Below are 13,815 nucleotides of genomic sequence, written 5' to 3'. Positions count from 1 at the left end.
AAGTGTATTTTTGTTTTGTTTTTGTCTGAAATTATCTTCCATAAATATTCCATACTGACCTATTCATGTATTGGCTGTACATTTCCTAGTCTTCCCAAATCATGGTGCCCTAGGTCATTCCTCAATAGGAATCCCCCATTGTGGCAGGATTTCAATGCTGCTGAGAAGGGATACTGAATCCTTTGTTTTCCCCAATTCGTAATTGGTTGGTTCTTTCTTTTTATAGGATGTGTGCATGGGGGAAGAAAGGAGAAGAGAGGTGATAAAGAATAGTGGATGGAAAGAGTGTTAACAGGGAGGAAATACAAGTAGAAAAGTAATAATAAGAGAAAAGGGGGAACAGATGGTGCCTAGGAAAAGAGAAGTATTTTTTCCTTGATAACAAGGTCAAGGAGAAGTTGTGCTAATGAACAGCCTCCAGGTCCATAGTTTTCTTCTCTGTGACCTTTTCAAAGAACTCTTCCATTAACATTCTGAGGGTTCTGATTCCTGATCTGGGAAATACTGCATTAATGCAAATGCATAGATTGTACTTCTGGCTATCACCTGTATTCAATGATGCCCTTTGCTTGGAGGACCTTGGCAGCATTAGCTATTTTTTTTGCATTTTGTCACAGTGTTTGCATACTGATGGGGCCAGTAGTTCCCATGCCCTCCACTGACAATTGACTTTCATGTTTCAAAAATCCACGGCATCATCCATGAAGGTACTCGATCCAATATCATATATCACAACTTCTCAATTCCTTAGGGGAACTCACTCTTCATGATTTACTATGGGTAAAAGTAATTATCAATTGGTGGTCAACCTTCTGACAATGAACCTTTCCTTACTTATTGAGTTGGTAAGCAATAAGCATAATGATGAGATCTGTTCCTGAGCATGTAGTCTGTCATAAGATCTGTTTCAGAGCTGTGTTACATGGGCAGAGCCTTAAAGAGTCTAGGGTCTAGAATCAGGATGCAGGGGTTATAAAGTCAGTAAGGACAAATAAAGGGACTATAGCAAAAGGAATTGTTTTGTCTAGAAAACATATATTATATACCATTCTTTTAATAGTTGAAGAAATCATAATTTATGGTATTTGTGTTATGGGAATGTAAAAGGAGTTGTTCCCTGTACCCAAAGTGCATCCCCTCCTCACTTTTCCCCATCTGAATCCTTATCTTTCTTCAAGGCTCAGCTCTGTCACTCCCCTCTTTGGGAAACCTTCCCTGATTCCCACTACACCACCACCATTGATTGCTAATGCTGCTTCCTCCATCAAGTTATCTTGTTTACCCTTGGGCTTTGCTTCATTCAGCTTTCCTCCGAGTGGTTATGTGTCCTTTGGGGTCTGGAGCATCAGTTGTGCAGATAGTCGTGGATCAGGTAATGCAATTTGTTGAACCTAGTCGGCAGTTTGTGAAGGATTCAATCTGACTTTTCAAAAGATGTACCAAGCCAGATAGAAAAGAATTCCAGAAAATCGCTATGGAAACAACAATAGGGTTTGCTATAATGGGATTTATTGGCTTTTTTGGTAAATTGATCCATACCCCTATTAATAACACCATTGTTGGTGGCTGAATATTTCTGGAAGACATTTACTGCTTCAAGTTTGATGGACAAGTTTGGAGTTGGGAAGGTGTTGCCTTTGTTCGTTTAGTAAAAATTTTGTTTCGTGGTTTACCTCTATTGTATTTTCAATGTCTGCATTAAAATAACTTTTACAAAGATCTGACAAAAGTTATCTTGTTTACTTATCTGTGTGAATTTTATATACACATATATACATCTAGTCAAATATAAGCTTCTTCAGAGCAAGGAATATCTTGTTTTTATTTCTTCATCCCAGGTCCCTAATACAATTTCTCGTACATATTAAGTGCATAATGGCATATTGAATTAAATTGATTTGTCTTCAACGGTTCTTGGAAAATCTATGCTGCATAGTGATCATCAACTCCTTAGAGAAAAACATAGAGTTTACTGTAAGGAAAAATAGGGTAAAGCAAATGAATAGGTAAGATTCCCACAAAATGCTATTTGAGGTTCGAGGATGGAAAACAGCATCTTTGGTTGAATGGTTCTGATGTCTCTGGTGGTAGTTAATTTCCCACCACCTTATGGCATTTTTCTCTTTCAACATGCCTGTCATTTTGTTGCCTACAATTTGCTTTGAATTCCTTGCCAACATCTCCTTTTGGACATCACAGCGATTCTTTAATCTCTGCTTCTCATATGCAATTTGCTCAAAATAGCTAAAATGGCTCTGTATCCAAAGATTAGTTTAGTTCAGTAAATGTCTATCATTAGACCAGCTTAGTTTTGTATAGTCACTGTATAGGGAGAAGGTTTCCCTCAGTCAGCCAGACCCCCCAAGCAGCAAACAGGACCTTGCAGTAGGAGTGAGGGCTCCTATAACTAGGGGTGATTATTCAATTTTTTTGGTCATTGTAGCTCAGTAACAATATAATCATTCTTTACCCAATTGAAGAGCCAGCGGGAGATCTAGGGACTTGCGTTGATCAGATCCAATTGGCTACATTGCTCTAAATAAGTCTCCTGTTCCTTTTTGTCTTGACCTGTGAATTTGTTAAAGCAGGGAACTTCTGATATGGAAATTCCCTCTATTGATGCTGGTCAGAAACTTATCTGCAACTTCTTCTTGGAGCGTTGACCAAGGCACCAAAAAATGAAATGACTTGCCCAGGGTCATGCGACTAGCATGTGTGAGGATGAGGGCTTGGAAGTGGGTTTTTGTGACTCCAAGGCCAGCCCTCATGATGTAAGGGTTTGGAAGACAGCTTTGGCCTCCACCTTTCAGGCTTTCTCTCTCAGAGATGCTCCAGTTTGTGACTTACTACTGGGAGGTAATGTCATTTGCTATGTCTGATATGTCCTACCCCAATCTTTAGCTGTTAAAATCCTAATTTCAGGGCCTATATCAAATACTGCCTTCTGGTCTCCTGATCCAGACATGATTTTGTTCTACTTTGGATTGTCCTAGCACTTTATTTATTTTGTCACAATTTTATGACATTCTACTGTATGTTATAGTTACTTTAAAAAATTCTCCTGAGCAGGAGCTGTAGCTCCAGGGTTTGCATGGTGCTGACCAAAGCAATGTGTAGTGATGGATAAAGTACTGGGTTTTTAGTCAGGGCTTTTTGGTTCAAAGAGTACTGCACTTACAGTCAGGGAGAAAGTTTCAAATCTTAACGCTGACACTTCCTGTGTGACCCTAGGCAAGTCACTTAAACTCTTTTAGACTCAGTTTCCTCATCTATATAATGGGGGTATTGGACTTGATGGCCTCTAAGATCCCCTCCAGCTCTAACCTATGATCTTATGACCCTTAACCTTGGACAAGTACCATTCCCCCTCTCTGGACCAATGCAAAATGTGAGGACTGAAATGAATGACTTCTAATATCCATTCTAGCTCTAATATTCTATGGTCCTCTGAAGCCTTCCCACATTGGAGAAGCAGGTGGGAGGTGGTAAGAGTAGAACTATATTATGAATAGAGGTCAGTGATCGGGGGGCACACCTTGGAAATGAAGGGAGTAGAGGGGGTAGTGATGTCTGTGACGAAAGCCAACAATGGTAGCCAACGTAGACAGTCTCTGACTTTAATAAGTTTAAGCCAATAATGGAATCCAAAGAGGAATCCAGGTCAAATGGAAATGTAACCATATCCTTGGACAACTCTCAAGAGGCAAAATCTAGGACTTAGGAAGCAAGGGCTCAGTTCCAGATGAGTGATGAGTGGGAGTGGGGGAGGCAGTGTTGACTTAAATGAAAAGAATTTTATTTTCCTGTGTTTGAATTTTTAAGTGAATCCAGGTGTGGCTTAGTCCTATATTTTATCTTCCCTCTCAAAAGTTGGCTAAAGAGCTCCCATCAACACCAATACTCTTATTATCTTCCGTAACTTATTATCTTCCTGGGACTTTACATAATGGTGGTAACCCCCTAGCATAGTGCCTTGTACATTGTAAACACTTAATAAATGTTTGTTAAGTAAATGAATGAATGTGTATTTTTAGGTGATGTGGTAGGCACTATAAGGGGCAATTAAAAAGTAAAATCTTTAATATACAGTTTAAAAAAGTATAATAGAAACAAAAAATATAAAAAAACAAAAAAGTGTAAGCCCAACTGCCATATTATAATCTTAATTAATCTGAACACTTCAACTATCTTCAAGATTGCAAAGAACTTTGATAAAGTTAATGGACAAATTCATGTCATGGTCTGTTCATTTTGAGTTCTGCTAGAGTTCTTCTGGAGCTGAGTATACACGACTATTGAATATTCTCTAAGCCTGTGAGTCTTTGATTAACTTAGATACTTCCATGGATCCATAATCTCCTTGATGTGGGTATAGTTTGAAAGTCCTCCAAACATCCCATTCTAGCCAATTCTTGCATATAACCTTCCACAAACCCTTTGTAGAGGATACATTCAGTGTTCTCAAGGTCTCTCCACAGTTCTTTCTTTGATTAAAAAGGACTTTAAAGAATTATGTTGTACATGTGAGCAATAAATGGAAGACAGCACACATGAGTTGAGTTTAGTGTTGTAACCAAAATAATTTACAGTCAAGTGAATCTGGCATATATTTAATCATATGCATAATGGTTCACGTGCAGCATGGTAATCAGGCATAAATAGTAAGTAGTTCATGTAAATAACTGTAATTACTATCAGTTTTACACCACCAGACCAGGCATTTCTCAAGTCAGCTGGGAGGAAGGGAGGGGGAAACTCCACAAAGCCTGGAGTTTGAATGAGACCTTCTGTATACCCTGGGAACTATAACTCAGGGGAACCTAAAAAGCCAAAGGTCACCAGTCCTCCAGAAGAGGATGTTGTGGCCTAGATGTTCTGGGAGCCTACAATTAACACCCCTACAGCCTAGGTGATAAGAGTTGAAACCAGGTAAGCTGCCTGAGAGAAGGGTTTATGCCATATGTATCTTTAGATTCCCCACTCCTATTGCATAGATTAGGACCTTGCACAGTGTGAGCAAATTCAATATTTATTGAATTAAATAGTGCTTTCTGGACAGCATGGCACAATATAAAAAAGCACTAAGCTTGGGGTCAGGAGACCTGAGTTCAAGTTCTGGTTCTGATACTAATTTTGTGACATTGGTCATTGGTCCTAGGATCATAGGCTTTACAGCTGAAGGGGGCCTAATGATGCAGTAGGAAGAGGACTGGGTCTGAAGTCACAGAATGTGGGTTTGAATCATGGTTCTACCACTTAACTACTGGTTCTGTCTTACCTTTCTCTAAACCTCAGTTCCCTTATCTGTAAAATGAGAGATTTGGACTAAATGATCTCTAAAATACTTCCACATCTCAATCTATGATTCTATGGTCATATAACCAAACTTTCTCATTTTAAAGATAGGGAAATCAAGACCCAGAAAGAAGAAACAGAGTTGTGTTGACACAACCAAAGATTCTGGAGCCTGGGGCAACATCAGCTGAGGAAGCTGAAATCAGGGTTGTAGAGAATTGCTTTCTAAGGCTACCCTCGGTTTAGCCCCTGTTCCCGGACTAAAGATGGTAAAGAGAAACATTGGAGATAGTTTCCACGCTGGGAGTTCTATATGCTAATTAAGTCATGGGTCTAGACTAAAAAATGCCAGCTGTTATTAAGGCATATGAAGCCTTTCCCCTTGCATTATGGCAATCTCTCTCCATCACCCCACAATTATAGGCACACACATACATACATGCATATGTACATACCCACACACATACACATACTTCATTAAGAGCTAATAGCATCATGCATTCTAGTGCATTCCAGGGTAGCACAAACTAGATTTTGCATAGCTTGCTCACAGGAGCAGTGATAGATGTTTTGAGTTGTTTCCCTAGCAGAAGAAAGAATAGAGTTAAAAGATTTCCTTTTCCTTCCCCTTCTAGAGGCCTAGTTGTAGACCAAGTGGTTGATTTAAAGGAATGTCTGCTCCCCGCTCTTACCTAAAATTCTACCATTCATATATTATCCAGCAAATAAGTAAGCAAATTCCCTGGTTAGGGGACCCAGTTTAGGGTCAGAAAGATGGAAAGAGAGATCTGAAAGTAATTTATAGCATCATAGAATCCTCGTGGGAAGGGAACTCAGAGACCTAATTCAGGGGTTCCTAACTTGCGGTCCATGAACTTCAGATAAATAGCTATAGAGAAATGCATCTCAAAATATTTGGCTTCCTTTGTAATCCTATGTGGGAGCAGCTAGATGGCCCAGTGGATAGAGTGCAGAGCCTGAAAACAGGAAGACTCATGTTCCTGAGTTCAAATCTGACCTCAGATACTTACTGTCTGTGTGACCCTGGGCAGGTCACTTAACCCTATTTGCCCCAGTTCCTCATCCATAAAATGATCTGGAGAAGGAAATGGCAAATCATTCCAGTATTTCTGCTAAGAAAATGACAAATGGGGTCACGAAGAGTTCGACATGACTAAATTCTGAAATGACAATGGGAATATATGGGAGTCTGTGTAATCCTATGTATTTTGTTTCATGCATTAAAAGACATTATTCTGAGAAGAGGTCCATAGGTTCCAACCAGACTGCCAAAGGGTGCCTTTAAGCATGTAAAAAATTTAAGAACCCCTGATCTAATCTAATCAGCACCTGCACAAAAATCCTGCCTACCTCTTTGACATGGATGCATAGCTTCCACTAATTCGTACTTTAAATGTGTCACTTAATTTACCGTACTTAATTTCCAGCTAACAACTAGCTGACATGCATGCACTAAGAATGATAGTTTTGCAGAGTGATTTGGGAGGAATAAGAAGTAAGAAGTTGGGAGGACACTTGCAGGGATGCTAGGTCTGTCAAGAATACTCAAGTCTGGAGGATTATTGGTCGGAAAGCAGCAAGAGAGTACTGGACTTCTCTGGGGTAGGAGAGGTGGAGAGTCAGGAGGTGGGAAAACAGCAGGAGCAAAAAGGGAAATAGTCCGATAATAATTTCCTTATTAATTTTGCCTGGGAGCAACCCTGTCCTGCTCAATCCCTTCTACTTCCCCAGCGGCTCGGCCCAATTGTCATTTGAGGGCCATCCTTTCCTTGCCACGGATCTCAAGTCTCTCTCTGAAGCTCAGCCAGAGCTATTGTAGGGAGGCTGGCGAGCTGAAGCTACTCAGTCTCATCAGGCACCTAGAGACTCAATCCACTCATATAAGGAGGTGGGGACAGTACCCCAGGTGTCTCCCCAGGCTCATTAAGAACCTCAGAGAAGCAGTACTTCCTAAAACATAGCAAGAAGCTAGTGGGAACTGGACAGATACCAGGGCTGCTCAACCTTGGTGAGACAAGTACAATGAGCTGGCTGTACAGATGCAGAAATCCAATTTTCTCAGACATAAGCCTAGGGCAGGCTATGGACAGCAAACAAAAAATATGGAGAGGAGTATATTTCATCATGTATGATGGCATCCATGCCCAGGGAACTCCTAGAGGGCAGGTGCTGTTTTGGTTTTTTATCTCCGTTGGTTGACATAATGCCTGGCCCCATAGCAAGCACTTAATAAAGGCTTGTGGAACAATGAACCAAAGGCATTAAGCATGCATGTTTCCTGTCAGAGTCGATGTTTCATAGTGTATATTCAGCATTGCTATTAATATCCATTTCATTTGTTATTAACAAGAGGCCATTCCATTAGAGATGTCAATATCGAAAAACAACATTGACTTTGTGCAGTAAATCTTCTGTTTCATTGATCAGATATTTCCCTACATGTACCGGGTAGTCAGATATATAGAACTGATTCTTTACCTGCAGGCAGAGAGCTGGCTGCTGCCAACCCATGGCATGCCTTCTCTGAGGTTTACATGGCTTGGGGAGAATCTCCATTTCTTCTATTTATAAAGTGCCTCCAATGAACAAAGACTGCATGATGCAAAAACAAAAATAGTCCCTACCTTCAAGGAGCTTTCGCTCTAATTGGAGATGCAGCAGACACAGAAATAAATTAATAGAAAGAACTAACTTTCAAAAGGGAAAGAATGTTAATAACTATTGGTCAGGAAAGCCCTCAGGTAGAAGTGGACCTGAGCTGTGCTCTGGAGAAATCTAGGACTTCTATAAGGTATAGGTGAGAAGAGATTCCATTGCATAAATCTGTAGTGTCTTCAATTCAGCCAGGTTGTATGACTTTCTACATGGGCATTCACCAACACATTATTAGGAATGGAGAAGGAAAATAGTAGGGAGAGGACTGGGCTGAGGCTTGGCCACGAGAGACTGGAAATAACATAATGGAGGCAAGAAATTTAAGGGTGGATGGTAGCATATTTTGAATTAGTCAGTTATAGGATCAATACTGTGAAGGAAGGGAAGAAAAGCCAAAGAAGGGGTCGTGGATTTGAACAAAGAGAGTTGGAGGGATTAGAGGTAGTGGTGGGGATAAAGTATAAGTTTAGGAAGAGTGAGGCAGAAACAGTCATTGAAGGACAGGAGGTTGTAGTTGGAGAGAGGTCTTGATCATGGAAGTGGAAGAATTATGGGTGATGGTCAGATTAATGGCATAATCATCCCTGGGTAGATTGTGTGGCATGAAAATGGAGGTCATTGGAATTAAGGAGTTGCTATTCTACCTCATGTGGGAGTGGAGAGTCCCTGCTCTCAATATCTCACCTCATGTGTACCTGCGGCTACCTATGTCTATATCTCTACTCTATATAGAGCATTATGACAAGAGCTAGGGAAGACATTTAGATAAAGCATGCTTATCGCCCTCATAGAACTTACAGCCTAATCAAATATGATTTAATTCATATACATAAGTAACTATAAAACACAATTCTCTTTAAGTCCTATTACCTATTCCTTCATTCCACTTTAGTTACACATGGAGATGGTCATACACTATAGTTCATCATTAACCACAAATTTCCTAATTAAAATCTGACATTTCTGATCTGACCATAACCTCCTATCATTCCATTTCTCCCTAGGTCTCCTCCATCCAAACCCATCTTTCACCCTTATTAAGACCTTCACTCCTTCCACCCGTCATTACTTTATGGGCCACTACCCCTCTTCTGACTTCATTTTCCTCCCTCTCCAATTTTGACCCTGTAGTTAGCCATTTCAACACTACATTGTCCTTCTACTCACAAAACCATCGCACCCTTGTCCTACCACCACTCATGCAGGTGGGGTACATTGTAAATTCACATTATCCATCTTCACCTGGGCACTTACTGCAGCAAAGCAATCCTTTTATTCTTCCCCAGTTGATTTCCTACCTCACTCCTCACAAAAGTTTTTCCAAACTTTCTCTTGTCTCATCAAACTTTTCTTACCACTATCTGTACTCTGCCTCTCTCATTTGGAATGCCGAGACTCTTACTTTACTGAGATCATTTGTTATGAGCTTACTCTTCTCCCCTTTTTTTCATCTCAAAAACCCATGATACTATCCCCTTCCCTCTTCTCTTTCCCCCAACAGCTGACAATCAAGTGGCTTTTCTTCTTCCTAGGCCAACTTGTCTATGTCTTAATCTCATCCCCTCCCATCTTCTCTGTAAGATTACATCAATCTTCTCTCCCTCGTTCTAATCTTTAGCCTCTCCTGATGTGCTTTTTTCTTCCGTACCGTCTTCAAAGCATTTTGCATTCTGCCTTGTGAACATATTACTGAACTGAACCTTCTTTCTCCAAAGTTACTCCTGATCTCATTTGCTGAACCTGCTACTTTTTTCCAGTCTTCATTCTTCTTGTCCTGCCTGCTTCATTTGACATGTTGTTGGCTCATGTTTCTCTTAAATACTTTATCCTTCCTGGACTTTCATGATGCTCTTTTCTTGGTTCTCCTCCCAGATATCTAACAGCTCTTTTTCAGTCTTCTTTGCTGTCTCATCATCATACCCCCTAAATGTAGTTAATTCTCAAAGCTCTATTTTAAGCTCCGTACTATTCCCTACTAATTCTTTCTCTCTTTTTCTTTTCCTCCTTTTCTTCCTTCCAGCCTCCATTTCTTCCTTCCTTCTTTCTTTTCTCTTTCTCTCTGTCTCTTTTCCTCTCTTCCAATACTAATGCCCTTTCTCTAAGACTCTAAGACTTTGTATTTATATGTATTTATTTTCTATCTTCTATCTCTATTATATGTTCCTTTGTTTTCTCCCCATTAGAATGTAATCTCCTAGGACATACGAATTATTTCATTCATTGTATGTATATCCCTAGTGCCTAGTACAGTGCTTAATACATAGTAAGTATTTAATACATACTTGTTGTTTGATTGATAATAAACAACAAATGCATCAGGGAAATACTAACCAAAATTTACATGAAGCCCAAGTTGGGAACAATTGATGGAAAAACAAAACTTTGTGAAGTGCCATTTGCTTTGAAGTTTAGATGATGAATTAGATTTCAACAGGTAAAGAGGGAGAGAGAGAGAACATTTCAAGCATAGGGAAAAGCCTCAGAAAATGTAGAAAAGTAAGAAAACGAAAAAAGTTCAGGATATAGAAAGTAGCACAGTTTGGCTGAAGCACACAGTGTGTGGAGGAGAATATCAGATAAATTTTAAAGGTGAGCCGCTCTCAGATAGAAGAGTGTCTTGAATTCCAGACTAAGCACTTGGAACTGTACTTGGTTAACCACAGGGAATTATTGAAGACTTTTGAAAAATGGTATATGGCTAGATCCATGATGTAAGGAAGATTAATCTGAGAGTAAGGTGATGGCTGTATTGGAAGGATCAGAGAGGAGAGGTGGGAAAATTTGTTAGAAGGTTATTACTAAAGTCTAAAAATTGACCACACTGTATGAATGTGGAAGCAGACAGTAGAGAAGAAATGATGGGTGCAGGAAATGTTGGCTATGAAATGAACAGGATTTGATAATGATAGATTATAAAGTGGTAAAAGACAGAAAGGAAGATAACACGAAAATCTGTAACATGGACAATTTAAGACCATGATAGTGTGTCACTAAAGGAAGTACAAAGAGCAAATCTAGGGGGAAAGGTAAGAAGTTTGATTTTGGACATGTTGAATTCAAGGGAGGAGCAGAACTGTCCGTTGGAGATGTCCCGTAGGCAGTTAAAGGTTATGGGGTTTGAAGATGTACCTTTGGGAGTCATCTGCATAAAGATTGTAGTTGAAGCAGTTGGAGTGAATGAGATTACTAAGGGAGAGATTGTAGAGAGAGAAGAGGACCAAGAACAAATTGTTAGGGAACACCCACATAGAGGAGTAAGGAAGTGGACAAAGAGCCAAGCAAGGAGACCAAAAGTGAATGGTTGGAGAGGTAGGAGAAGCGGGAGCTTGTAGGATTGCTGAAGAAAAAGGAAGACAGGATATCTAGTAGGAGCTGGTTCATAGAAACAAATGCTGAGAAAGGTAAAGGAGGTTAAGAAGTGAGTATAAAGCCATTGTATTTGGTGATGATTAAGAGGTTATTACTAACTTTAGGGAATGTGGTTTCAGTAAATAAGTGGAAATAAAAGCCAGACTACCCAGAATGGAAAATAGCAGCTGGTGAGGAAGAAGAGACATGGAATATAGCCAACTTTTTCAAGGAGTTTGGGGAAGGAACCAGTAGAAAGAACCTGTCTGGAAAATATGTAACAGGAAATACCTATTCTTGCTCTATATACCCCATATTACTTCAGATCCTTCATGCGCACACACACACACACACACACACACACACACACACACACACACCCCTTTCTATCATGGGCACATCTCTACTTTCTTTTAAAGCATGAGCTTGTAATTTGTTTGAACAAACATTCTCCATGATTGATCTTTTTATAATCGATTCCTCTCTGATCATTCAGAAGACCTTATAGCACAAAGGCAGTTCCAATCTGTTGACTGATCAAATGTTACCTATTGATTTATGGAACTATTTTGAGTTTAGAATTTTGAGAAAGCAGATTCAACTTCGTTTTTCCTTTTGGCATTTCAATAGGAGTTGGCTCACCTTTCATTTAGCTATAGCTTTCCATAGATCCTATATACTTTCATTGCATTCATCTTTTAGGTGAATGCAAACTCATTCCATCTTTAGAATATAATCTAGTTTTTGCAAGTCCCTAGCTAATTTTTAATCCAATTAGAACTGCCTAGGATAGTACTTCAAGTAGATTGGACCAAGGGCTACACTGCTGTTGTCTTTGTTTATTCATCTTACTCCACAGTGCCAACCAAGCTTACATTCCAGTGCTCTATGCATAAAGATGTTTCTGTGAAGAGGGATCCACAGTTCAGGCAGAGACAACTGATAGGAAGCTTCATTGAGGTCCTGATATAATTTACAGAGTCATGGGACCTGGGAAGTAGCAGTATTGATGAAATAGCAAAATTTGACATTAACCTCTCCATTTATCAGCACCTCATTGCTGAAAACCTATGGAGCTCTTTAAGAAAAAGCTGGGTAGGAAACATGGGCCACTTTTGGGGGGATGGGGTATTTCATGTGCAGTTTTGATCTTCAAAATCTAATGGTGAGGAGGAGATTCAATTGAGCCCCTCTTGGCTCTCTTGTCAAGCTTCACAGAAAACACATAAAGAAAATGGTGAGATAAAAAAGCATACTCCTGTTGGGAAGGAAGAAGGGTGGGGAACCTGGGACTTCAAGACCACATGTGGCCTTCTAGGTCCTTGGGTGCAGCCTTTTGAATGAGTCCAAGTTTTATCGAACAAATTCTTTTATTAAGGGGATTTGTTCTGTGAAGTTTGAATTCAGTCAAAGACCATACTTGAGGACCTAGAGGGTCACATGTGGCCTTGAGGCCCCAGGTTCCCCACCTCTGGGCTAGCCCATTACTGCACTTTGAGATACTGAAGACTTGGGGAAGAGATGCCTTTATCAGGGTCAGCTCACATCTGACCCATGTATTTATGCTAGGAGGAAAAGGACAATCTGAGCTCCTATAAAGGTCTCTTTTACCCTTGAAGATTTGTAACTAAATATCTCTTTGCATTCCAGATGACCATATAGTAGATTTAGTATGCAGAAAAGAGAGGGGTTCATTCAGGCTCTCTTGGGACATCCAGGGCTGCACCTTTCCATGGTAATTTCTTGGCTCAGTGCAAGGGGAAAACCTAATTCTGTGTGATAAACACAGCAGCCCAAATAAGAACTAGTGTAAAAGAGATAGCACCTTCCTTAGCATTTCCAAACAGTGAGTCACTGGGAGCTTGTTTAAAACACACACACACACACACACACACACAACACAGCTGTCTTTTTAAAATGTGATGATTAAGGCCGTCATACTCTCAGCAGGTTGCAAAGGAAAATTATTGAAACACAGACCATAAAAGAGATTATAGAAAAGATTTCATGCTCAGAAACATGGGAAAGAGCCAATAAAGTACCTTAAAAATGAACTGAAGAGATGAGCTACATGAGAATTAACATTGGTGCAGGAGGAGATGACAGGATGGGGTCCACAGAACAGGAACATTGCATGTAATGTCAGATATTTTATGTACTACTCATTTTTCCTGGTTTTTCTTCTTCTTCCTCTATTTCTTTCACCTTTTTGATAATTCTTTTCTTTTAAACAATGGCTGTCTCAGAGAGGAGAGGAGGAGAAATGCTAAAGGGTAGAAACTAGATGATGTAAAAACAAAAGATATAAATAAAAATCTATTTTAAAAATTGAAGCAGGGAGAGTGGGGAAGGGTAGTAAAGGGAGAATATAAAAATTGCAACCAGACACATACATATACATGATAGATTAGACACATACATATTTGGCTCTTGGACAAGTCACTTAACCTCAGCTAGCCTCAATTTACTCATCTTAAAAATAGGGAGGTAGATGAA

At 39.8% G+C, this 13,815-nt stretch overlaps 1 protein-coding gene and 1 pseudogene across 2 annotated transcripts in view; both read left to right on the top strand.

The window, feature by feature from the left end:
• The window catches only part of PLPPR1 (phospholipid phosphatase related 1), a 344,485-nt gene that overhangs the window by 194,708 nt on the left and 135,962 nt on the right, over positions 1–13,815 (top strand). The window lies entirely within an intron of this gene.
• On the top strand, positions 1,322–1,570 carry LOC118831072 (annotated as a pseudogene).

This window comes from Trichosurus vulpecula, chromosome 9, assembly GCF_011100635.1.
Source record: "Trichosurus vulpecula isolate mTriVul1 chromosome 9, mTriVul1.pri, whole genome shotgun sequence".
Taxonomy (NCBI): domain Eukaryota; kingdom Metazoa; phylum Chordata; class Mammalia; order Diprotodontia; family Phalangeridae; genus Trichosurus; species Trichosurus vulpecula.
Note: the sequence above shows the minus strand (reverse complement) of the source record. Positions and strands in the feature narration are given on the sequence as shown.